Source organism: Mirounga angustirostris, unplaced genomic scaffold, assembly GCF_029215605.1.
Source record: "Mirounga angustirostris isolate CCGP_5_RB_7025 unplaced genomic scaffold, mMirAng1.0.hap1 SCAF_8, whole genome shotgun sequence".
Taxonomy (NCBI): domain Eukaryota; kingdom Metazoa; phylum Chordata; class Mammalia; order Carnivora; family Phocidae; genus Mirounga; species Mirounga angustirostris.
Window position 1 is genome coordinate 123,714,281 of NW_026991716.1, and position 25,014 is coordinate 123,739,294.

Genomic DNA, 25,014 nt, shown 5'->3' on the forward strand with positions numbered 1-25,014 from the left:
ACAGAATGCCCAACCGAATGTATAAACTTTAAACCAAACATATGTAGAGAATTTCAGAAAACATATTATCAAAAAATACTAACTTGAGTATGATGTTAAATAGTGCTATTTGCCTTCCTGTCAGACAAGGACAGGTGTCTTTTTAAGACGGCATGTTCCAGGTAGATAAGACTAACGAGATGTGTCCTCTGCCAGGGCCAACCTGTACGGTGAACTAACTCGTACAGAAAAGTGCTGTGTATCTGCTAGCAGCCCATTTAAAGGCATTTGCAATGGCCAACAGGCCAAACTCACTGGAATTCTACCTGCTCATCCACATCTGCTGGGAGGTCAAAGGGGTAGCCAGATGCTATAATTGCAATCAGAGGACTGGTAATCTTAATTTTACTGTAGTTGGCTCCGGGGCTGTGACATCTGCATTCTAAAGTCAGCCACACTGGCCTACTTGGTAATACCACCACCACGTGCTACACATCGTATTGGCATCTAGGCCTTTCCCAATATAGCATCACATCTTATGGTTACATCAGAGGTGTTCTTGTGAATGCCATGATTCCATGCCTAGGAAGGGTGGCTAGCAAGAGCTTCTGGGTCTAAGACCCTCTCCCTCCAGAGGGAAATGAGCTGGCCTCAGGGAGCTTAGTTCTGTTCTCCAGAGAGGGCGATGAGCAGCGGTACCTCCTGTTGGACATCCAGGATAAGGTGGTACTACTTCCCCTGATGCCATGTACCATTTCTTTCTCTTCTGTGATAGTGCCGTTATGACATCTTTTTCTCACAACCGTTAGAAATATTCGTCCAAGTCTCAGCTAGCTGGGTTCAGAAATAAGCTAACAGGGACCAGGTGTAACCCTCATAAATGGGCATTGTGTGGGTGACAGGGGACACCATTACCCAAGTCTGTACACCCACCTGTGTATGACCAGAGGCTATACGGTGACGGCACAGTCAGAATAGCAACATGCACAGCTGGGCTACGGGAGATGTCAAATAGGATCTGTGACAGAAGGCCTTGAAGCTCAAGGGAGCTTCACTGAAGAAGAACATGGTGTTTCTCAGGGGCTACAGGAATCACTGCCAAAGGTGCAGTGTCACATTCCCCACCCCACCCAGTAGGAAGAGAGCCACATTCAATAGCATTCTTTGATGGCAGACACCTCTCTTGTCTGGGTTCACCATCCATATGATTCTCCCTCTGTCCCATACCTACCATGACATCCTGTTGTTTTGAGCAATAAATAACAGAAAGCAACCAGGCACACTGATTATCATCCTTAGCAGAGAAGACATCTTTGCTCATGCCTGAGCCACTATTGAGGGAAAGAACAGTGACTTCTCCATTCTTCTTGATACTTTGATTTCCTGCCTACACAGATGAAAAAGAACTGGCCTTGAAGAAGAGACAGCATCTGGAGAGCTTTTCAGTCCTGAAACACTTAGTGGCCTCAGAGGCCCTGTATAATTTCACCCCTGCCTAACTATGCCACCTCATCTCCTGCCCTTGCTTGCTCGCCCTCTACCCTTCAGTCGTACTTGACTTCTTTCCATCCTGACACACCACGTTCTCTCATGCCTCAAGACATTCACACCATGTCCTTCCCTCACCTGTCACTCTATTGTCTGGCTTTCCTTCCAATGGCAAAGTTTTGAGGGTAGGAGTTATGCCTCTTGTGTTCATTGCAATATCCCCATCTCCTAGCAAAATGTTTGGCTCAAAGCATGTGTTAAACACAAAAATGAATGAATAAGAAGAGACTGTAAGCAAACATTAATGTTTGGTGACAACAAGCTGGGTGAGTTGTTATCTCTTGGCTTCTATTGTCTTTGTCACATGAAAGCGTTTTTTGGTTTGCTTGTTTTGCTTTTTTTAAGAGGGACTGATACAATAAACCCTACTACCCATCACCTAACTTCAGTAATTATCAATATATTGCCAAACTTGTTTCATCTGCACCTGTAACTTGTTGGATTTTTGTAGACATAAAATTTACATACAATCCAGTGGTTTTAAGAATATTCATGAGGCTGTACAACCATCACTATTATTAATTCCAGAACATTTTTATCAACCCCAAAAGAATCCCTGTACCTTTTAAGCAGTCACTCCCTACTCTCCCCTCCCTCCAGCCTCTAGAAATGACTACTCTACTTTCTGTCTATATGGATTTGCCTCTTCTGGATATTTCATATAAATGAAACCATACAATATGTGGCCTTTTGTGTCTGGCTTTTTTTGCTCAGCATGATGTTTTTAAGATTCATCCATGTTGTAGCATGTATTAGCACTACATTCCTTTTTATAACCAAATAACATTCCATTGTATAGATAAAGTACAATTGGTTTATCCATTCATCAATTGATGGACATTTTGGGGTTGTTTCCAGCTTTTCGGCTAAAGATGGAAGTGTGGATGTATAGTTAAAGGGAGAAAGAGCTTAGAGGGAAGTGTAAAGATTTTGGGGCACAGGGAAGCCTGGTTAGATTTGATATCACAAAATAATGCTGCACTATCATAAAATTTTATGGCACACAAATCCCTTTGAAGTGAGCTCTGCCTCTTCCTCAGAACTCCATATACCAGTTCTACTAAACTTCTTCTATTTCCTTGAACTTGGTCTCACTCACTCCTTCTCTCTGTGGGGACCATTTGCTTCCAGGACTTACCTCCACTTACCATCTATCTTTGAGTCTCAGATCAGATGTCACTTCACCCAGGAAACCATCCCTGACACTCTGGTTGGTGTTAGGTGCCCCTTTCAAGTATTCCCATGGCATGCCTAATCACCCCATCATAGCACTTACAGCATTATTTTGAAACCTCACCCCTGCACCACCACTGGACTATAAGCTTGTGGGCAGGAACTACTAAGACATTCTCCAAATTATCCCCAACACCTGAGACAGTGCCTGGTGCATAACTGGGGCCCAGTAAATTTTGAAGGGATAAATGAATGAATGATGAATACTTTCAAAACCATGAATCCATGAGGGTCAAAGATGGTAAGAACTAGGGCAGGACAGTAATGTGGATGTCTTTCCAACACAATGGCCATTGCAACTCTTTCCAGATGAATTTCACACCTTTAAAAATAAAGGAGAATTGGAGTATTTGTCAAAACATATATATTTGTAGTTCTGAACAAGTTTCCCGTCAAAGTTAAAAATAAATTTTTCAGAAATATTAGCTTATCAATTCTCCCACTTTCTTTCTTTGTCCACATTTGCTGTTCCATTCTTGAATGAAGATTTCTAGAGCAAAATTGGAAAGTGGCACTCAGGTGACCACAGATAGAAAGAATAGAGTACTAACCAGGATCTCAAATACAGTCTAGTATTAGAGATAACCTCTTAATTGATATTGAAGAGGATTAAAGTGGTTTTCCAAAAGAAAGAAAACTATTAGTAATATGCCTGCCCCATTACCATCAATTTTGTCAACTTAATTTTTTATTCCATTTTGTTAACTCAATTAAAATTTTGGCTGTGTATACTCCCCAAAATTATTAAATTATGAAAAATCTGGATTTTAATTGCATATTGGGTTAATAGGGATATTGCCTGAATGTGACCAAATAAATCCTTCTGTAAAATAACCACACAGAAAATACAGCTATATTTAAAACATTGTATGCTCCAAGCCTCTGAATGAATTTTCCTCTGAGGAAAGCACTGTGTAGAGGAAGAAATATCTGACACATACAAATTAAGTGAGGTTGATCTATTGAAATGTAGCTGGCAACAGTCCAGCTTTTTAGTTTGCTTTTAATAGTTTATTTCTAAGTGCATCCATCTTTAAACTAACTATATAGCTTGTTTTTACAAGAAACAAATAGTGGGAGATGGCCCTAAATTGGTTCTTGCTTTGCAATCCAAAATATATCTTAATGCAAGTTCCCCTGTGCTTATCTAATAATGAGGTTGGACAAGAATAATGCTGCCTTGGATTGCAATGTTGAAGGCATTCATTAAAGTTAATAATCAGTGCTCTTGCATAGAAGCTTTATGCCTAACATTGATCGGCTCTTTGTTGTATGGAGTTTGCTTGCATTCAAGTAGCAAGAAGCTCACCACAAAGGCCATCAGGTAGGTTTCCATGGTAGCAGTCCTTCTTTTGTTATTCTCGTTGTAACATAGACAGTATCCAAATACTCACTGTGTCACTGCTTAATGAAAAGAAATAGAATATTAATAATGCCAGTATAGTCAGGAAACTGGTCTTTGGGTGCCACAATGAGTGAGGGCATGCTGTCTCCTCAGGTTTTCTTTTAAGGAGCCATCCACCAAGTGAGACTGGTGTCCCTTTGATCTCATTACATTATGTCCTATTAATGACCTTCCGTGGTCTCATATTATATCCTAGGGACAAATAGAATTAAATGATAGAATCATTTCATCAGTGCTGAACCCAACAAAATACAAGTTTGCAATTGTACACTAATAAGAGTGCAATGTAAAACTATAGAAGAAAAACATCAACTTCTTAAAATATAAAGGATAACATTAAAAAATGAAAATAGTTTTGGATTTTGTTGTGTTTGTGTATGTGTTCATTTTTCTTAGTGACTCAACACCTGGATTTCTCATTGTCTTTGTTGTTTAAAGCAAATGCATTCTGGTAAGTGTTACTTTCCTTTGGTTGTGACTCAATTATTTGAGTCCATAACAGCACGTGGGAGCTTTATTACGCAGCCCTGTCTTGTTCTAACAGAGATCACCAGAGAAGTCACCTGGTATGCAGTCGTTCAAATAAAGAGAAGAATTTACTAAGGCTTCGTGTTGTCTTCTATTCATCTCTGCAAAAACATCATTTCTGCCACTTACTCAGGAGAGAGTAAAAAGTGTAACTCTAATTTAATTTAATTTAATTCAATTTTCTCCTTCCCCTAGGCTAGGAGATCTGAAAACATTTATGAACTGGTAGGATTTTAATACTTCAGTTTTAGCTACTTTAATTTATGAGATTTCCACAGGGCATTGTATCCCTAGTTGTTTTAGCCTTCATTATAAATGACCTAAGTAGGTTTAACATGCATGGAGGTATGTAAAATCTCTACCATATATTAAATACATTTTAAAATACTTTAAAAAGAAAACCTCAATGAGATGGAGAACAGGAATTAATAAGGAATTAGATATGAATTTGGCCAGTGATGCAGAAATGGAAAGGACCCAGGATTAAGATGGAAAGGGAGAGGTTCAAGGTCACCAGGACTAGAAACTACTGACCAAGAAGAGGGAATACAGTAGAATGTTGTGAGCAGGAAGGAGTGGAAGCAGAGCCTCTGGAGCCAGACCAGAGGGAGGGCCAACCTGAAAGAACTGTGCAAAGCACCACTATTTTCCCATTTTATAAATTAGCAAAAATTAACATTTTTGCCTCTGTTTAATGAATATAAATTTTAAATTGCCCTGCATTTTGAGTGCACTCACCAGTGTTGAGATGCAAATACTTTCTACTTTTTATTCTAAACTATCTTTATGGATATAACCTTTATTCACTGATTTATTTGTACTACAGATGTATACATTATTCACTCAGTGTTGGTTGTGTTAGCTGATAGAGACTCAAAGATGAATGAGATCAATAGTGAAAAGCCAAGAAAAACCCTTGTGTTTTGGAAAAAAGAGTGACAAAATAATAATTGTTATATACACCCAGAGCATTCTCAACAACACAGACCTTCTTGGAAAGGGAAAAGACTTTACCAGAGCTTTACAGATGTGGGGAAAAGGAAGTTACTCAACTGTAGCCCTCTTGCTACGTTTCCTGTCTCACAGACTAGAGACAGAGGAGATTTAACCATATGATTATAGAACTCATCCCTGTCTCCACACCTCCCACCCCATCAACAGGGTTCCAGTATAATACTAGATTAACTGAGAGAGTTACAAGACATGGATGTTATTTAAGGAGTTCTTAGGGAAACTCAACGATAAAAGGGAAAGAAAAACAAAGACACTAAAGGAAATCAAAACCTCTGGCACTTACGGCTATAGCAAACATTAAACACAGCCCAAGTCTTAGACTAACACACTAAAGTTCTATTTACTTCTGTGTCTACTACCAGAAACATCATGTCTGACTTTCAACAGCAACAAAAAATTACAAAGCATGATAAAAGTAAAGAAAAAATAGATTCTGAAAAGACAAAGTGAGCATCAAAATCAGCTGTGGCACAGATTTAATTATAATGAGTTTAAAATAACTATGATGAATAGGTTAAGGGAGCTCGTGATAAAAGTAGACAACATATAAAAACAATAAAACATTGGAAGCAGAGCTGAAAACTCTAAGAAAGAATCAAAAGGAAATGTTACAAAGACACTGTAACAGAAATGAAGAACATCTTTGATGGATTCATAAGTAGACTGGACACAGCCAAGGACAGAATCAGTGAGCTTGACAATATATCCGTAGAAACTTCTCAAATTAAAGTGCAAGAGGAAAAAGAATAAAAAAGATGAGACATAATACCCAAGAACTCTGGAGCAATTTCAAATGGTCTAACATACACAAAATTGGAATACCAGAAGAAGAGAGAACAGAGTAGAGGAAATATTTTAAGTAATAATAGCCAAGAATTTCCCAAAATTAATGACAGACACCAAACCACAGATCTAGATCCAGGAAGTTTAGAGAATATCAAGCAGGTTAAGTAACAAAATATCTACAAATATCAAATGCAAGCTGCAGAAACGTGAAAGAAGCTGAAATAAGGTTGCAGGAGTGGAGGAGGATACCTTTTACTTATAAAACAATGAGGACAGGATTTATGGCATACTTATCATCAGAAATCACTGCTTTCAAGAAGAAAGTGGGGTGAAATATTTCAAGTGTTGAAAGAAAAAAACCTAGAATTCTACATCCAGCAAAATTATTTTATAAAGTGAAGGAGGGGTGCCTGGCTGGCTCAATCAGTGGAGCGTGTGACTGTTGATCTCAGGGTTGGGTTCAAGCCCCATGTTGGGCACATTTTTTTAATACCAAATTAAAATAATAATAATAATAATGATAATAATTAATAATAATAAAGTGAAGGAGAAATAAAGATTTTTCTGAGGCAAGCAAAAACAGAGAATTCATTGCCCACAGAAGTGCCCTAGAAGAAATGTTAAAACATGTTCTTAAGAGAGAAAGAAAATCACATAGGTCAGAAACAGATCTACATAAAGAAAGGGAAAACATAGAAAAAGGAACAAGTAAAAGCAAAATAAATTATTTCTTATTATTAATTGATCCATTAGAGAAGTGCTGTTCACAGTTACAATAGTAATAATGTATTGGGTGATTATTGTTTGTGGATAAGTGAACTGAGTAACAATAAAGTCATAAGGTATGGAAGGGAGAAATTGATAATACATTATTGCTAGGTATCTGCACTACCTATGAATCAATATTTGAAAGCTGATTTAGATTAATTGTAAATTTGTATTGCAACTCCAGGGAAACACTAGAAAGAAAAAATTGCAAGAAAACAGGCATAATTCACATTCTAAGAGAGAAGAAAGAGAAAATGGAAGCATATAAAATTAATTAAAGCAGAGAAAACAGAAAAGAGGGGGAAGAAAAGAAGAAACAAGTACAATGAATAGAAAGCACAAACAGGGTAGTTATTAATCCAACTATATCAATCTTTTTTTTTATTTTTTTAAGATTTTATTTATTTATTTATTTGAGAGAGAGACGAAGAGAGTGAGAGAGAAAGAACACAAGGCAGAGGCTTAACCGAATGAGCCACCCAAGTGCCCCTCAAAACTTATTTTAAATGTGAATGATCTAAATATAGCAATCAAAGACAAAGAGTGTCACAGTAGATAAAATAACAATACCAAATATGTGTTACTTACTAGAAACCTACTTTAAATGTAAAGGCATAGATAGGCTAAGCTTAAAGGGATAGAGAAATATATAACATGCTAATGCTAATCAAAATAAAGATGGTGTAGCTATATTTATGTCAAACAAAACACTCTTCAGAACAAACAAAATTATCATGGATAAAGAGAAGCGTTACATGATAAAGGGATTAATTCTCCAAGAAGACATAATAATCTTTAATGTGTATACATCTAACAACTGAATATTAAAATATGGGGGCAAAAACTGATAGAACTGCAAGGAAACATACAAATCCTCTACTATAGTTGGAGACTTCAACAACTCTTTTAGTATTTGATAGATCAATCAGGCAAAAAAAATTGCAAGGATATAGTTGACCTGAACAGTACCATCTATCAGCTTGATCTAATTGACATGTATAGGATACTGCATTCAACAAGAGCAGAGTACACATTCTAACCAAGCTCACATGGAACATTTACCAAGACAAATCATATTCTGGACCATAAAACACACCTTAACAAATTTAAAAAAGAATAGAAATCAGGGCTCCTGGGTGGCACAGGTGGTTAAGTGTCTGCCTTCGGCTCAGGTCATGATCCCAGGGTCCTGGGATCGAGTCCCGCATTGGGCTCCCTGCTCCTTGGGATCCTGCTTCTCCCTCTGCCTCTCTCTCTCTCTGCCTCTCTCTCTCTCTCTCATGAATAAATAAATAAAATCTTTAAAAAGAAAAATAGAATAGAAATCATACAAAGTGTATTCACAGTCCACAATGGAATTAAGCTACAAATCAAGGGGCACCTGCGTGATTCAGTTGGTTAAGCAGCTGAATCTTGATTTCAGCTCAGGTTATGATCTCAGGGTGGTGAGATCAAGCCCCAGGTCAGGCTCTGCACTCTGCCTGCTTAAGACTCTCTCTCTCTCTTAAAAAAAAATAAAAATAAATAATAAATAGATAAAATAAACTACAAATCGGTAACAGCTAGAAAATCTCAAAATATATGGAGATTAAGTAACACACTAATAAATAACACATTGCCAAAGAACAAGTGTTAAAATAAATTTAAAATATTGTGAACTGAAAAAAAAAATGAAAATTTAAGTTATCAAAATTTGTAGGATTCAGAGAAAGCAGTGCTTAGAAGTTAATTTAGAACATTAGATGCATATATTAGAAAAGAAATAGATCTAAAACCAGTCATCTAAGTTTCCACTTTAGGAGGCTAGAGAAAAAAGAGCAATTTAATTAAAAGCAATCAGAAGAAAGGAAATAATAAAAATTAGAGCGGAGAGCAATGAAATTGAACACAGGAAATAAAACCAAAAGTTAATTCTTTGAAAAGATTAGTAAAATTGATTAAGCTCTAGCCAGGCTAACCAAGAAAAGAACAGAGAAGACATAAATTACTAATAGAAATTGAAGGGGACTCTCACTGCTATTCCCATAGACATTAAAAGAATAATTAAGGAAAATTGTGAACTCCATGCCCACAAATTTGATAATCTAGATGAAATGGACCAAAACTCACTCGAGGAGAAATAGATCATATGAGTAGGCCTATATCTACTAGAGAAATTGAATCGATTATAAGTAACCTTCCAAATCAGAAAGCACCAGGCCCATATGGTTTCACTGGTGAATTCTACCAAACATTTAAGGAAGAAATGATACCAAGTCTCCACAATCTTTTTCAGAATATAGTAGCAGAGGGAACATCTCCTAACTGATTCTATGAAGCCAACATTACCATAATATCAAAACTAGAGAAAGACATTACAAGAAAGGAAACCTACATACATATATCTCTCATGAATATAGTTGCAAAAATCCTCAAAAATATTAGCAAAATGGGGATGAGTTAAGATGGCAGAATAGTACTAAGACCCTGAGCTTGCCTGTCCCTTGAACACAGCTGGATCAACATTGAACTATTTTGAACAACTAGGAATAGGAGCTGAGGATTAAGAAAACAATCTGCACAGTTGGAGGGAAAGAACGTGGCAGATGCAAGGTTTGGAGCTGTGAATTGTGGGAGAGGAAAGCTGTGGGGCCACAAAAGGGAGGGAACCCTTTTTGTGGAACAAAGTCATGGAGCAGGAAAGAGCAGGAGAGAGCACAGTGGTTAGGTTGCTTAACATCAGGGACAGAGGTGTGTGCAGAGGGCAGATAACCTTGTAGCAGCTTTTCACTGTGAGTCACATTAGACCTAAACCACCATGTGCTTGCCGAATGGCTGTTTTTCTGGGACAGGTCTGGGGAGAGAGCAGAGACAGGTGCAAATTGCAGAGAACCTGGCTACTGCTTTTCGCTGTCTGCCACAATACATTCAAGCCCCTTTGTGTGGCTGCTTTTCTGGGACAGAATGGAGTAGGGGACTAAGTCTCATGCAGATGGCAGATAACCTGGTTGCAGCTTTTTGCTGTGCATCACAATAAACTTTAGCCTCTGTGTGCACACTGTGCAACTGCTTTTCTGGGACAGGATGGTGCTGGGTGCACCACAAATCTCTCCTCTGAGAGGAGATAAAATACAGGAGATCTGTGGTGCTGAGCATGTGGATAGCCTGGGCACAGACAGGTTAAGGGCAGGGAACTAACAAAATCCCGGGACTCAGTTCCCTTTTCTGTGAGGGCCTCCAAACAGTGGTGGCCAGGAATTCCCCTCCCCAGGGATAAGAGAGCAGGTAATGCCATCTTCCTCCTCCATCCCCACACCCTCCAACACCCACCAGCACAGTCAGACTTCAGAGAGAGACACAGTGGAGGCCAGAGTCCCCTACACTAAACCTCATGCCCCCTGCACCTGGAAAGGACATCTATACAAGGACAAGTCAGCTTGTGAGCCAGCCCAGCAGGCCTCTCCTTCAGAAGACCAACACAGGCCCCCCACATGTACCAAGTCTACTGCTTAAAGATTGCTCTAAAATGTCAGTTTCTGTGGAAGTAAGACCAGGCTTACTTTTTTCTTTTTTTTTCTTCTTAACATTTTAAATGTTTTATTTTTCTATTTCTTCTTTGTTATCTTTTTTTTTAAAGATTTTATTTGACAGAGAAAGATACAGCAAAAGAGGAACACAAGCAGGGGCAGAGGGAGAGGAAGAAGCAGGCTCCCTGCTAAGCAGGGAGCCTGATGTGGGGCTTGATCCCAGGACCTTGAGATCATGACCTGAGCCGAAGGCAGACGCTTAACAACCGAGCCACCCAGGCACCCCTATTTTTTTATCTTTTATTTTATATTTTTTCTTTTCTTTTTATCTTTATCTTTTTTTTTTTTTTTTTTTTTTTGTATCAGGCTTATAATTTTTTGTTCATTTGTTGGTTGGTTGGTTGGTTTCTTTTTCTTGTTTTTCAGATCAGGCTTCTTATTTCTTTTTCTCTTCTTTCCTTACTCTTTTTTCCTTCTTTCTGTCTTATTCTTTGGAGTCAGTCTTATGGTTTTTTGTTTGTCCTTTTGTTTGCAATTTTGTTCCTTTTCCTTTTGTCTTGGATCAGGTTTTTTTGTTGTTGTTTTCTTTTCTTTTCTTTTCCAGGTTTATCTTAACAAACAAGTCAAAGCACACCTAGTTAAAAGTCCAGACACTCCCCACTGCAAGCGAGGAGGAACTCTGTAAAGGATGGAACAGTGGGGAAAAGCAGCCAAAACGCAATAGCAGAGTGTATACAGCACACACCAGAAACACTTCCTGAAGTTTTATTGATGTTGTTGTTGTTTTCTTTTTCTTTCTTCCTTTCTTTTCTGGACAAAATGACGAGATGGAAAAATTCACCCCAAAAGAAAGAACAGGAGGTAGCATTCACAACTAGGGATTTAATCAATATGGATATAAGTCAGATGTCTGAACTAGAATTTAAAACAATGATTATAAAGATACTAGCTAGGCTTGAAAAAAGTATAGAAGACACTAGAGAATCCCTTATTATGGAGATAAAAGAACTAAAATCTAGTCAGGCTGAAATTTAAAATGCTAAAACCGAGATGCAGTCCCAAGTGGAAGCCATAAAAACAAGGATGAACAAAACAGAAGAGTGAATAAATGATATAGAAAATAAAATTATGGAAAATAATGAAGCTGAAAAGAAGAAGGAAAGAAAATTATTAGATCATGAAGGTAGATTTAGGGAACTCAGTAATTCCATAAGGCAAAAAAAAAAAAAATCCGTATTATAGGAGTCCCAGAAGAAGAAGAGCAGGAAAAGGGGGCAGAAGGTTATTTGAACAAATTATAACTAAGAACTTACCTAATCTGGGGAAGGAAACAGGTCTTCAAGTCCAAGAGGCACAGAGAACTCTCCTCAAAATCAACAAAAATAGATCAACACCTAACATATTATAGTGAAACTTGCAAATTACAAAGATAAAGAGAAAATCCTGAAAGCAGCTTGAGACAAGAGGTCCTTAACCTACAAGGGTAGATACATAAGGCTGGCAGCAGACCTGTCCACAGAAACCTGGCAGGCCAAAAAGGACTGGCATGATATATTCAACATGCTAAATGGAAAAAAGTATGCAGCCAAGAAAACCTTATCCAGCAAGGCTGTCATTCAGAATAGGAAGAGAGACAAAGATTTTCCAAGACAAACAAAAACTAAAGGAATTCATGAACACTAAACCAGCTCTGCAAGAAATATTAAAGGGAACGTTTTGAGCAGAGAGAGAGAGACCAAAAGTAACAAAGAACAGACAATATCTACAGGAACAGCGACTTTACAAGTAATACGATAGCATTAAATTCATATCTTTCAATAATTACTCTGAATGTAAATGGACTAAATGCTCCAATCAAAAGATATAGGATATCAGAATGGATTAAAAAAAAGAAGACCCATCAATATGCTGCTTACAAGAGACTCATTTTAGACCCAAAGACACCCCTAGATTGAAAGTGAGGGGGTGGAGAACAATTTATCATGCTAATGGACATAAAAGAAAGCTGGAGTAGCCAGCATTATAACAAAGTAGATTTTAAACGAAAGACTATAATAAGAGATGAAGAAGGACACTATATCATAATGAAGAGGTATTATTCAACAAGAAGATCTAACAATTGTAGATATTTATGCCCATAATTTGGGAGCAGCTAAATATAAAAATCAATTAATAATAAAATTAAAGAAACTCATTAATAGTAGGGAAATTTAACACCCCACTCACAGCAATGGACAGACCATCTAAGCAGAAGATCAAGGAAACAAGGGCTTTGAATGATACACTGGACCAGATGGACTTAACAGATATATTCAGAACATTTCATCCTAAAGTAACAGAATACACATTCTTTTAGAGTACATATAGAACATTCTCCAGAGTAGATCACATACTGGGTCACAAATCAGGCCTCAACTGGTACAAAAAGATTGAGATCATACCATGCATATTTTCAGACCACAATGCTATGAAACTTGAAGTCAACCATAAGGAAAAATTTAGAAGGACCACAAATACATGGAGGTTAAAGAACATCCTACTAAAGAATGAATGGGTCAATCAGGAAATTAAAGAAGAATTAAAAAATACATGGAAGCAAATGAAAATGAAAACACAACAGTTCAAAACCTTTGGGATGCAGCAAAGGCAGTCCTAAGAGGGCAGTATATAGCAATACAGGCCTTCCTCAAGAAGCAAGAAAAGTCTCAAATACGCAATGTTACCTTACATCTAAAAGAGCTGGAAAATAAGAGCAAACAAAGCCTAAACCCAGCAGGAGAAGGGAAATAATAAAGATTAGAGCAGAAATCAATAATATAGAAACTTAAAAAAAAAAAAAACAGTAGAAGAGATCACTAGGAGCTGGTTTTTTGAAAGAATTAGCAGAATTGATAAACCCCTAGTCAGACTTATCAAAAAGAAAAGAGAGAAGACCCAAATAAATAAAATCATGAATGAAAGAGGAGAGATCACAACCAACACCACAGAAATACAATTATAAGAGAATATTATGGGTGATTATATGCAACAAATTAGGCAATGTGAAGAAGTGGATAAATTCCTAGAAACATAATAACTACAAAAACTGAAACAGGAAGAAATAGAAAACCTGAACAGACCCATAACCAGCAAAGAAATTGAATCAGAAATCAAAAATCTCCCAATGAAGAATAATCCAAGGCCACATGTCTTCCCAGGGGAATTCTACCAAACATTTAAAGAAGAATTAATACCTATTCTTCTGAAACTGTTCCAAAAAAATGGAAATGGAAGGAAAACTTTCAAACTCATTCTATGAGGCCAGCAAAAACATTTGGATTTTGATCCCAAAACCAGACAAAGACCCCACTAAAAAGGAGAATTAAGGACCAATATCCCTGATAAACCTGGAAGCAAAAATCTCACCAAGATACTAGCTAATAGGATCCAACAGTACTTTAAAAGGATTATTCACAACAACGTGGGATTTATTTCTGGGCTTCAGGGGTGGTTCAACATCCACAAATCAATCAACTGATACACCACATTAATAAAAGAAAGGATAAGAACCATATCATCCTCTCAATAGGTGCAAAAAAAGCATTTGACACAATACAGCATCCTGTCTTGATAAAAACCCTCCACCATGTAGGGATAGAGGGAATATACCTTAACATCATAAAAGCCATATATGAAAGACCCACAGCAAATATCATCCTCAAGGGGAAAAAACTAAGAGCTTTTTCCGTAAGGTCAGGAACACGACAGGGATATCCACTCTAACCACTGTTGTTCAACATAGTACTGGAAGTCCTAGCCTCAGCAATCAGACAACAAAAAGAAATAAAAAGCATCCAAACTGGCAAAGAAGAAATCAAACTTTCATTCTTCACAAACAACATGATACTCTATGTAGAAAACCCAAAAGACTCCACCAAAAAATTGCTAGAACTCATACAGGGATTCAGCAAAGTGGCAGGATAGAAAATCAATGCACAGAAGTCTATTGCATTTCTATACAATAACAATGAAGTAGCAGAAAGAGAAATCAAGGAATCAATCCCATTTACAGTTGCACCAAAACCTGTAAGATACCTAGGAATAAACCTAACCAAAGAGGTAAAAGATCTGTACTCTGAAAACTATAGAACATTTATGAAAGAAATTGAGGATGACACAAATAAATGGAAAAACATTCCATGCCCATGGATTGGAAGAACAAATATTGTTAAAATGTCTATACTATCCAAAGCAATCTACACATTCAATGTAATCCATATTGAAATACCACCAGCATTTTTCACAGAGCTGGACCAAATAATCCTAAAATTTGTATGGAACCAGAAAAGACCCCAAATACCAAAGGAATGTTGAAAAGGAAAACCAAAGCTGGAGGGATCACAATTCCAAACTTCAAGCTGTATCACAAAGCTGTAATCAAGACAGTATGGTACTGGCACAAAAACAGATAGATCCATAGATCAATGGAACAGAATAGAGAACCCAAAAATGGACCCTCAACTCTATGGTCAACTAATCTTTGACAAAGCAGGAAAGAATATCCAATGGAAAAAAGTCTCTTAAACAAATGGTGTTGGGAAAATTGGACAGCCACAAGCAGATGAATGAAACTGGACCACTTTCTTACACCATACACAAAAATAGACTCAAAACGGATGAAAGACCCAAATGTGAGACAGGAATCCATCAAAATTCTAGAGGAGAACACAGGCAGCAACCTCTGACCTCAGCTGCAGCAACTTCTTGCTAGACATGTCTCCAGAGCCAAGGGAAACAAAAGTAAAAATGAACTATTGGTACTTCATCAAGATAAAAAACTTTTGCACAGCAAAGGAAACAATCAACAAAACTAAAAGGTAACCTACAGAATGGGAGAAGATATTTTCAAATGACCTATCAGATAAAGGGCTAGTGTCCAAATCTATAAAGAACTTATCAAACTCAACACCCAAAAAACAAAAAATCCGATCAAGAAATAGGCAGAAGACATGAACAGACATTTCTCCAAAGAACACACACAGATGGCCAACAGACACATGAAAAAAATGCTCAACATCATTCAGCATCAGGGAAATACAAATCAAAACCACAATGAGATAACCCCTCACACCAGTCAGAAGGGCTAAAAATTAACAATTCACGAAACAATAGATGTTGGTAAGGATGTGGAGAAAGGAGAACACACTTACACTGTTGGTGGGAATGCAAACTGGTGCAGCCACTCTGGAAAACAGTATGGAGGTTCTCAGAAAGTTAAAAAATACAACTACCCCACAACCCAGCAATTACACTATTAGGTATTTATCCAAAGGATACAAAAATAGTGATTCAAAGGGGCACATGAACCCCAATGTTTATAGCAGCAATGTCCACAATAGCCAAACTATGGAAAGAGTCCAGATGTTCATTGACAGTTGAATGGATAAAGAAGATGTGGTAAGAAGATGTGGTATATTACTTATGTGGAATATTACTTATCCATCAAAAAGAATGAAATCTTGCCATTTGCAATGACATGGATGGAACTAGAGGGTAGGATACTTAGTGAGATAAGTCAGTCAGAGAAAGACAAATACCATATGATTTCATTCATATGTGGAATTTAAGAAACAAAAAGATGAATATAGGGGAAGGGAAGGAAAAATAAAATAAGATAAAAACAAAGAGGGATACAAACCATTAGAGACTCTTAACTATAGGAAACAAACAGGGTTGCTGGAAGGGAGGTGGGGGGGATGTCATAACTGGGTGATGGGCATTAAAGAGGGCACTTGATGTAATGAGCACTGGGTGTTATATGCAACCAATGAATCACTAAATTCTATCCCTGAAACTAATAATACACTATATGTTAACTAAATTGAATTTGAATAAAAAATTCAAAAAAGAAAATGAAATATAAAGTGGCAACCCCCCCCAAAAAAAATATTAGCAAGTCCAACCCAACAATGTATAAAAAAAATTATTCACCAAGACCAAGTGGAATTTTTTCTAGGTATGCAAAGCCAGTCAACATTCAAAAATCAATTAGTATAACCCACCACATCAATAGGCTGAAGAGGAAAAATAATATGACCATATTAATAGATGCAGAAAAGTAATTTGACAAAGTCCAACACCCATTCATGATTTTTAAAAAAAGAAAACTTGGGGCACTTGGGTGGCTCAGTCAGTTAAGTGTCTGCCTTTGGCTGAGGTCATGATCCCAGGATTCTGGGATCAAGCCCCGCATCAGGCTCCTTGCTCAGCGGGGAGCCTGCTTCTCCCTCTCCCTCTGCTCCCTCTCCTCTCACGCATGCTCTCTTTCTCCCAAATAAATAAATAAAATCTTAAAAAAAAAAAAAAGACTCAGCAAAGTATGAATAGAGAAGAACTTCCTCAAATTAGTAAAGAACATCTATTTAAAAAAAACTACAGCTAACATCATACTTAGTGGTAAAAAACTGGATGCTTTATCCTTAAGACTGAGAACAAAGCAAGGATGTCCTCTATCACCATTGGTATTCAATATCGTATGGGAAGTCCTAGCCAATGCAATAAGACCAAGAAAGAAAAGTAAAAGTTATATACAGATTAAGAGGAAAGAATAAAACTATCTTTGTTCACAGATCACACAATTATCTATGTAGACAATTCCAAAGAATTAACAAAAAAAACCTCCTGGACTAATTAGTCACTGGATACAGGTTCATATACAAAAATGAATTGATTTCTTACATACGAGCAATGGACAAGGAGTACCTGAATGGAAAACAGTACCATTTACAATGCCACAAAAAAATGAAATACTTAGATATAAATCTAACAAATGTGTACAAGATACATATGCAAAAACTATAGAACTCTGATGAAAGAAATAAGATGTAAATAAGTGGAGAGAGAGTCTATCTATATTCATGGATTGAGAAACCCAATATTGTTAAGATGTTAATTCTTACCAGCTTTATCTACAGATTCAACACAAGTCCAATCAAAATCCCAGCAAGTTATTTTGTGGATCTTAACAAACCAATTCTAAAGTTTATGTTGAAAGGCAAAGGACACAGAATAGCCAACTCAATGCTGAAGAAAAAGAAAATTGGAGAACTGATACTATCTGACATCAAGACTTACTATAAAGCTACAGTAATCAAGGTGATGTGGTCTTGGCGAAAGAATAGGCACAAAGGTCAATAGAACAGAATAAAGAGCCCAGAAATGGATCCACATAAACATAGTCTACTGATATTTGACAAAGGAGGAAAGGCAATTCAATGAATAAAGGATAACTTTTCAAAAATGGTACTGGAACAATTGAAAGTCCATATGAAAAAACAGTCAGTCTGAATACAAACCTTACACTTTTCCCAAAAATTAACTCAAAATGTGTCATAACCCTGTCAAGCTCAATGCTATAAACTTCCAGAAGAAAACAAGGAATTTGGGTTTGGTGGAGTTTTTAGATACAAACTAAAAGCATAATAAAAGTAAATACAAAAAACCGATTTAGCCCACCCAAATATAATCTTAATATATTTGGTGGATAAAAGATAAGAAAAAAGGAGAGGAGGAGTTGTAAGATGGCTGAACCCATATCTTTCATGCTAGGAATCAGAAGATACTATCTAAAGTTGATAAATCAAGAATATTGGCAATATATAGCTATTTTTAAGAAATATAGATATAAAAACTAAAGAAACTGCTGAAATTGTTGAATATGGCTTCCTCTGGGGATCTGGACAGGGTATAGGAAAGAGACTAAGGGCTACCTAGAGTTGGCTATGGCAGTGACTTTCTGCCTTTTAATATAAACTTTCTAGAGCTTTTGATGTTTTAATTTTGATAGAAATTAAAATGAAGTTGAAAAATGAACACTACAACTCAGCTTGAAAAAATAATAGCTGACCCTCCCACCCCTCCCTTGCACTAGCGAGGGCATAATACTACGATGTCATCTAATGTCTGTATTTCTGTTATACAGGAAACCCTGTCACAAGGGCAGGACCACATCTACTTTACATACTGCTATATTTATGTGTCTGACACATTCCAGACACTAGTTCATATTTATTGAATGAAAAAAGAAACATTTAACAGTTATGGAAGAAGCACATAGAGGACAGATGTGACAAATAATACAGAGATGGCCTTACTGCAATTTGAGACTGGGCATTGGCCCAAAGCAAGAGCTCAAGAGATGTCTAGAAATTTACTATTTAATAAAGAAGGTTGGCAATTAGAAAGAGAGAGAGAGATTGGTAGTTCCAGAAAGTGGCAGGATCAAGGAAGATGTAATCATGGCAGGGGTAATGAGAACACTGCAGTCCTAAAAATAACAATCTACTAGAGGGAGAAGCACAGAATGTGCTAGAGAGACACTAGAGATCATTTCTGTAAAATATGGAAAATTATGATTTTCCAATGTGGGATTTTCCCCTTCCAGAGCTAGCAGTTTAAGTGCATGGGTTTCTCACTACCACAGCCAACTCTGATGATTGCTCAGGTCGTAAGAGTCCCTTGCTGACCACACTCCCCACCTCTTTCTAGAAAGAACACATGTTTCCTACAATGTTCAATGTGTTAACTTGATGTTTGGCATCTATATACTTTAAGAAGGTCCAAATGATTGAAGTGAAGCAAAATCAGTCATGAATTTTATTAAGGGAAATTTGAATTGAGTTCTCTGAGGAAACATCACCATAAGACCAGGTAGGCTATAGAAAGCAGGACTCAAAGGAAGCAAATAATTTGGAACCAGTTTTTAGACCTGTGCCAGGAAATGTGTTGGGAGAAAATATTGTGAAGTAGATTATTGGCCTGCCTGTGTGGATAAATTACTCTGATATTTGTGATTTAGAATCAGGAAGAAAGCACATTTCCTTATTACCTCATTACAGGAATTCATTCTGGGAGGCATGCACAATTTGCCTTTTCTCCAAGGATGGGTGGAGGGACTTGTAACCTTGAAAATATCTTTGTCTGTGAGAAGTAGAGAAAAAGTATATATTTCTGCATAAGGAGAAGCAGTGGGAAGATTTTGTTTGTTTTGTTTGCTTGCTTTTTATCTAACCTAAGTTGACTGTGCTAATAACTGCACGTTATCTGATGAGTGTATCTCTAAGATAGGCAGTATTCTTTATACCCCTTTAGCAGAGAGAAACTGAGGCTTCTAAAGTTAAATAATATTCAAGGTGACCTAACCACTATGTGGATAAGCTGGAAGTAGATCCAAAGTATGGATGGTACAGCTGCTAGACAGGACCAGCTCCGTAATTTGTGGGGCACAGTGCAAAATAAAAATTTGGAGGCCCTGGTTCAAAAATGATTAGAATTTTAAGATAGCGAAGCAGAGCATTAAACCAAATGTAGGGCCCTTCTGAGCCCAGGGCCACATGTGACTGCATAAGGTGCACACTCATAAAGCTGGCCTCATGTCTAGCTACCTCCCATGTATGTCAATTTGGGCTAGCTCCAATGAGAAAATTGGAAAGACACTGATAAATTGTCAATTATGATTATACCTTAAAAGATTAACTTGAAGAAGACTCTATTAAACCCACAGTAAATGAAGAGTTACATAATTATATCTGTAACTTCTGAAATTATCTCTGTAACTGAGCTAGAGGATATTTCAACACTGCTTCAGATGGGATCCCTCCATGTGGTATTTGCCTATGAATTGATGCATTAATTCTCTAGCACTACTGTACACATCACCATAGAGAACTTTTTGAGACCTGTTTCCAGAGCCATGTTCCCACCTAGGCAGATATCTTTTGTCATATTCCCTGGGGCCCACGGCCATTACAGTGGGAACGTTGGCAGCCCTCTGCACCATGATCTCCTCAATGGCATGCCTTTGCATCCCTACTGCTGCTTACTACACCTGGCACACAGAAGGGATTCAAGAAGTGTTTGTTGAATAAATGAATGAGTACACAAACTCCAGAAAACTCCAGCAGAATTCTAGATTCTCAAAAATGTAGCAAGAACCAATCTCCTTGCAATCAATAGTCAGGAGATGGTCCAAGGGGCCTTTATATTGCCCTATATTGAGACAATTAGATCTAAAAAGAGGGCCACTTCTAAAGTCAGCATTTTGAACCAGAAGTTAAAACTGCCCTTGGGAAGTCCTTCAGAAGCATCAGGTTGGAAGTACCATGCGAGACACACAGAGCTGATGCAATGCACATTCTTTATCTTGCCCCACCCTGGGGCACATGCTCACTGCCTGCCAAGCAGCATAGTGAATTTAAGTAGGCTAAAGGCACATATCATGTGACTCTTTCTTAAGGGGTAAGTCAATGCCTTTTCTGAAGGAAGTGTTTATTATTTTATCCTTGCAGTGGTTTTCTCCCCTCTCAGGAAGTTGCAAAATCTGACCCTTGAGTTTTATAAGAGATTCAATCTTGTGTTAAACTTCACCGAAACTGATTTATCTTACATTTTGCAACATTTCTATATCTGACACATTTTCTATAACTTTTACAGTCAGTGTGGAAAAAAAGAAAAAATTTACACAGAGATTTCATACTTGGATCACTTTTTGATTCTGAACACATTAAAAGCTGTCCAGAGCCCTGTTCCCATCCATCACTCTCTATTCTTCAGAGCTCTGGAGGAGGCCAGCCTATTTGCTGAGAGCCAGACTGCTGAGATGTGTATTCCTGCTTCTCCACTTACTGAACCTCTCAGGGCTTTAGTGTCCTCATCTGCAAAATGGTAATAATATAACACCTTCCCCAAAGAGTCGCTCATGTAGAACATTTAGTACAGTGCCTGTCATTGAGAATTCAATGACGTTAGCCATTAGCTGGTATTGCATGAGTCTGTGTCCTATGTGTCTTCTGAGCAATAGCCCAGCTGTTGAATAGCCTAGCTCCTTATCTAAATGTGAATAACAAAAGAAATTTTTAAATCCTTTTAAAAATAAACTAATCTTAAGAATTGGAAGATCATCAGTGGTAAGATAGATAGGTACATGTGTCTATCCAGGATAAATAAGGGTGACAGCAGCAGAAAAGGGAAAATGATATGTCTTCCTCCCTACATCTCCGCAAGGGCTCCAGTGATCACTACAACTCATGATTTATGTGATGGGATGAAATTTGGCTAGGTGGCATAAGAGCTACTGAGTTTAACAAGGGCAATTTTTCTTTACTATTTGTCATGTGTACCCAGTCAAAATCCAAAAGAGATTTGAATGAGACACATACCACTTGGCATCTGAAAATTTTCTTGCTTCTACTCTATAGTAGGAAAGTCAGTTTTCTAATTATTCTCAATTCTCAAATATACCGTGCTACTAGATGTTGTCTAGTCTATCCTTTTCCCACTTGTCCCCTGCCTGCAAGACACTATATTTCTCTGTCCTCCTTCCCTGTCAATAGCTTTTTTTTTTTTTTTTGGTCTGCTTCTTAGCCTCATTCTCCTCAAACTATCCCTTAGATCTTGATCTTTTCTGGGTCTCTCTCATGGACCCCTCATGCCTTATACTCTACCTGGGTGATCTCAATTTGTTCTGATGGCTCCAACCATCTTTTGGACAATGAACCCTATATCTGTATTGCCACATCAGTCCTTTCTCTACAGTCCAAACCCATGTAATTGCCTTCAGGAAACCTCCCCTTGGATCTCTTACAGACACTGCAAATTCAACAAGTCCAAACAACTCGTCATCCCCTCAAACGGGCTCCCTTATGGCATTCCCTATCTCAGGAAATGGCAGCACTCTCCACCCAGTTAATCAAGCCAGGAATCTATGATTCATCCTTAACTCATCTCAGTTCCCTCACTGCCTAAATCCAATCAATCACCAAGTTCTCTTAATTCTATTTTCTAAATCAGTTTCTTTCAAATTTATTTTACTGTCAGTGAAAGAAACATCTCTTGCATCATGCCAGCATGTATGTGCATGCACACACACACACACACACACAAGTGAAACACAAGTTTCACAAAGCAATTTTTATCATCATTTTATGCAAAGTTTTCTGATATTTTCTATTGTGTTTTCTGCTGGTGTTGCTTTTTAAAATGCTAGTAGCCAATGGATTACTGGCAAATGTTTAACAACCAGCTCTTCTGGAAGTGAAGAAGGGGGAATCTGATGTGTAGCATTTGAGTCTTTGATGTAAATACACCCACCATGGGTGAATTTAAGCTACCAACCAAAGAGCTTGCAAACATCCCAAAGATCCAACAATCAGCTCTCTTGACCATCTCCAGCATGCCACTGCTTATGACCTACAGTTTGATAGATGCTGGTCTAAATATTTCTTAAATCTACCCACTAATTTTCATTCCCAGTGCTACCATTCCAATCTTAGCTACCACCATTTCTGATATAATTGGTTTCCAGGTCAACTGATCAGTTTCACATTTGTTTAAAGCCGTTCAAAGACTTCCTGTTGTCCACAGGAGAATACAGTCTATAATTCTTACCATGGCTTAAAAAGCCACCTACAGTTTGGCATCTGCCTGCCACCGCCCCCCCCCCATACCCTCTCTCCATTGATCTCAATCTCAAAAAAATGTTTTCTTCTTGAACATCTGGGAGCTCTCCCTTGTTTTCAGGTCTTTGGACATGATATTCTATTTGGCTAGAAAGTTCTTGCCTCCCATCTCTGTTCAGCTAACTCTTACTTCTCCTTCCTATCACAGCTTAAATGCTACTTATTCATTCTTTCATTCATTCTCCTACTATGTGACAGATAAACTAAATGCTGGTGATATCATGAGAAGTAAAAATAGGGGCGTCTGGGTGGCTCAGTCGGTTAAGCATCTGGCTCTTGATTTTGGTTCAGGTCACAGTCTCAGTGTTGTGAAATCAAGCCCCACATCAGGCTCCACACAGCATGGAGCCTGCTTAAGATTCTCTCTCTCTGGGGCGCCTGGGTGGCTCAGTCGTTAAGCGTCTGCCTTCGGCTCAGGTCATGATCCCAGGGTCCTGGGTTTGAGCCCTGCATCGGGCTCCCTGCTCAGCAGAAAGCCTGTTTCTTCCTCTCCCACTCCCCCTGCTTGTGTTCCCTCTCTCGCTGGGTCTCTCTCTGTCAAATAAATAAAATCTTAAAAAAAAAAAAAAAAAGATTCTCTCTCTCCCTCTGCCCCTCCTTGACCTCCCTCTCTAAAAAGTAAAAATTAAAATTAAAAAAGGAAGTAAAAACAGCCCCTCACCTCACAGAATTTAGATACTCTAGTACTCTAGATGAGAAGAAAACATATTCAACTAAAGATATTATTCAAATTTAAATGCTAATAAAAGAAGAGCTTAAAAAATAGATTCATGGCTCTATGAGAACTTATAAAATCTGACCTAACTTAGTAAATCAAGGAAAATTTTCCTAAGTGATGACTGGTAAGTTATAATAGTTGAGCTAAGATATAAAGGAGAAATATAACCTAATGAGTCTAAGGGATGGGGAACTAACAGCATAGGCAGAAAGAGGAACATGTAAAAATCTCACATGGCAGGAAGGAATATGGTAAAATCAAGGAACCAAATGAAAGCCAGTGTAACAAGAGCCAGATATGAGGGGCACCTGAGTGGTTCAGTCGTTAAGCGTCTGCCTTCGGCTCAGGTTGTGATCCCAGGGTCCTGGGATCGAGCCCCACATCAGGATCCCTGCTCAGTGGGAAGCCTGCTTCTCCCTCTCCCACTCCCCCTGCTTGTGTTCCCTCTCTCGCTGTGTCTCTCTCTGTCAAAAAAATAAATAAAATCTTAAAAAAAAAAAAAAAAAAAAGAGCCAGGTATGAGAGGGAGTATGAGACAGATAGAAGCCACTCTATGATAAACACTCTAGACTTTGTTAAAAATGTAGGTCTTTGGGGCACCTGGGTGGCTCAGTTGGTTAAGCGTCCAGACTCTTGATCTCAGCTCAGATCTTGATCTCAGGGTTGTGATCTCAGGGTCACTTAAAAAAAAAATTAAGTCTTTAACAAAAAAGGAATGAGAGGCCACTGACATGTTTGAAGCAGGGATATAATGTGTTTAGATTTCTGGTTTGAAAAAATTACTCTGGCAGTTGTAAGGATGAATCAGAAGGAGACATTAGTAGATGTGGAGACAACTAGAAACTATTACAGTACTCCAAACAGAGATGATGATAACACAAATTAAGATGCTGCTGATGGAGATGGGGGGGAAGAATCAACATATTGGAGAGATGTGTGAGATAACCTTAACAGGACAGGATAACGGATTGAATATTTGTGATGCAAGAGAGAGGAGTAGCAAAGATGACTCCCAGATTTGAGCTGCAAAACTGA

General features: G+C 37.8%; 1 protein-coding gene across 10 annotated transcripts in view; it reads left to right on the forward strand.

The window, feature by feature from the left end:
- AIG1 (androgen induced 1) overlaps positions 1–25,014 on the forward strand; it is a 301,519-nt gene that overhangs the window by 200,189 nt on the left and 76,316 nt on the right. For 2 of the 10 annotated variants that reach the window (XR_010413796.1, XM_064598178.1), the window contains one exon: positions 1–24,488. This exon is cut by the window's left edge and continues 12,244 nt beyond it. The exons of the other annotated variants lie outside the window; for them this stretch is intronic. The gene's annotated coding sequence lies outside the window, so the exon portion shown is untranslated. Of the gene's footprint in view, positions 24,489–25,014 lie in introns of those variants that run through there. 10 annotated transcript variants of the gene reach the window in all.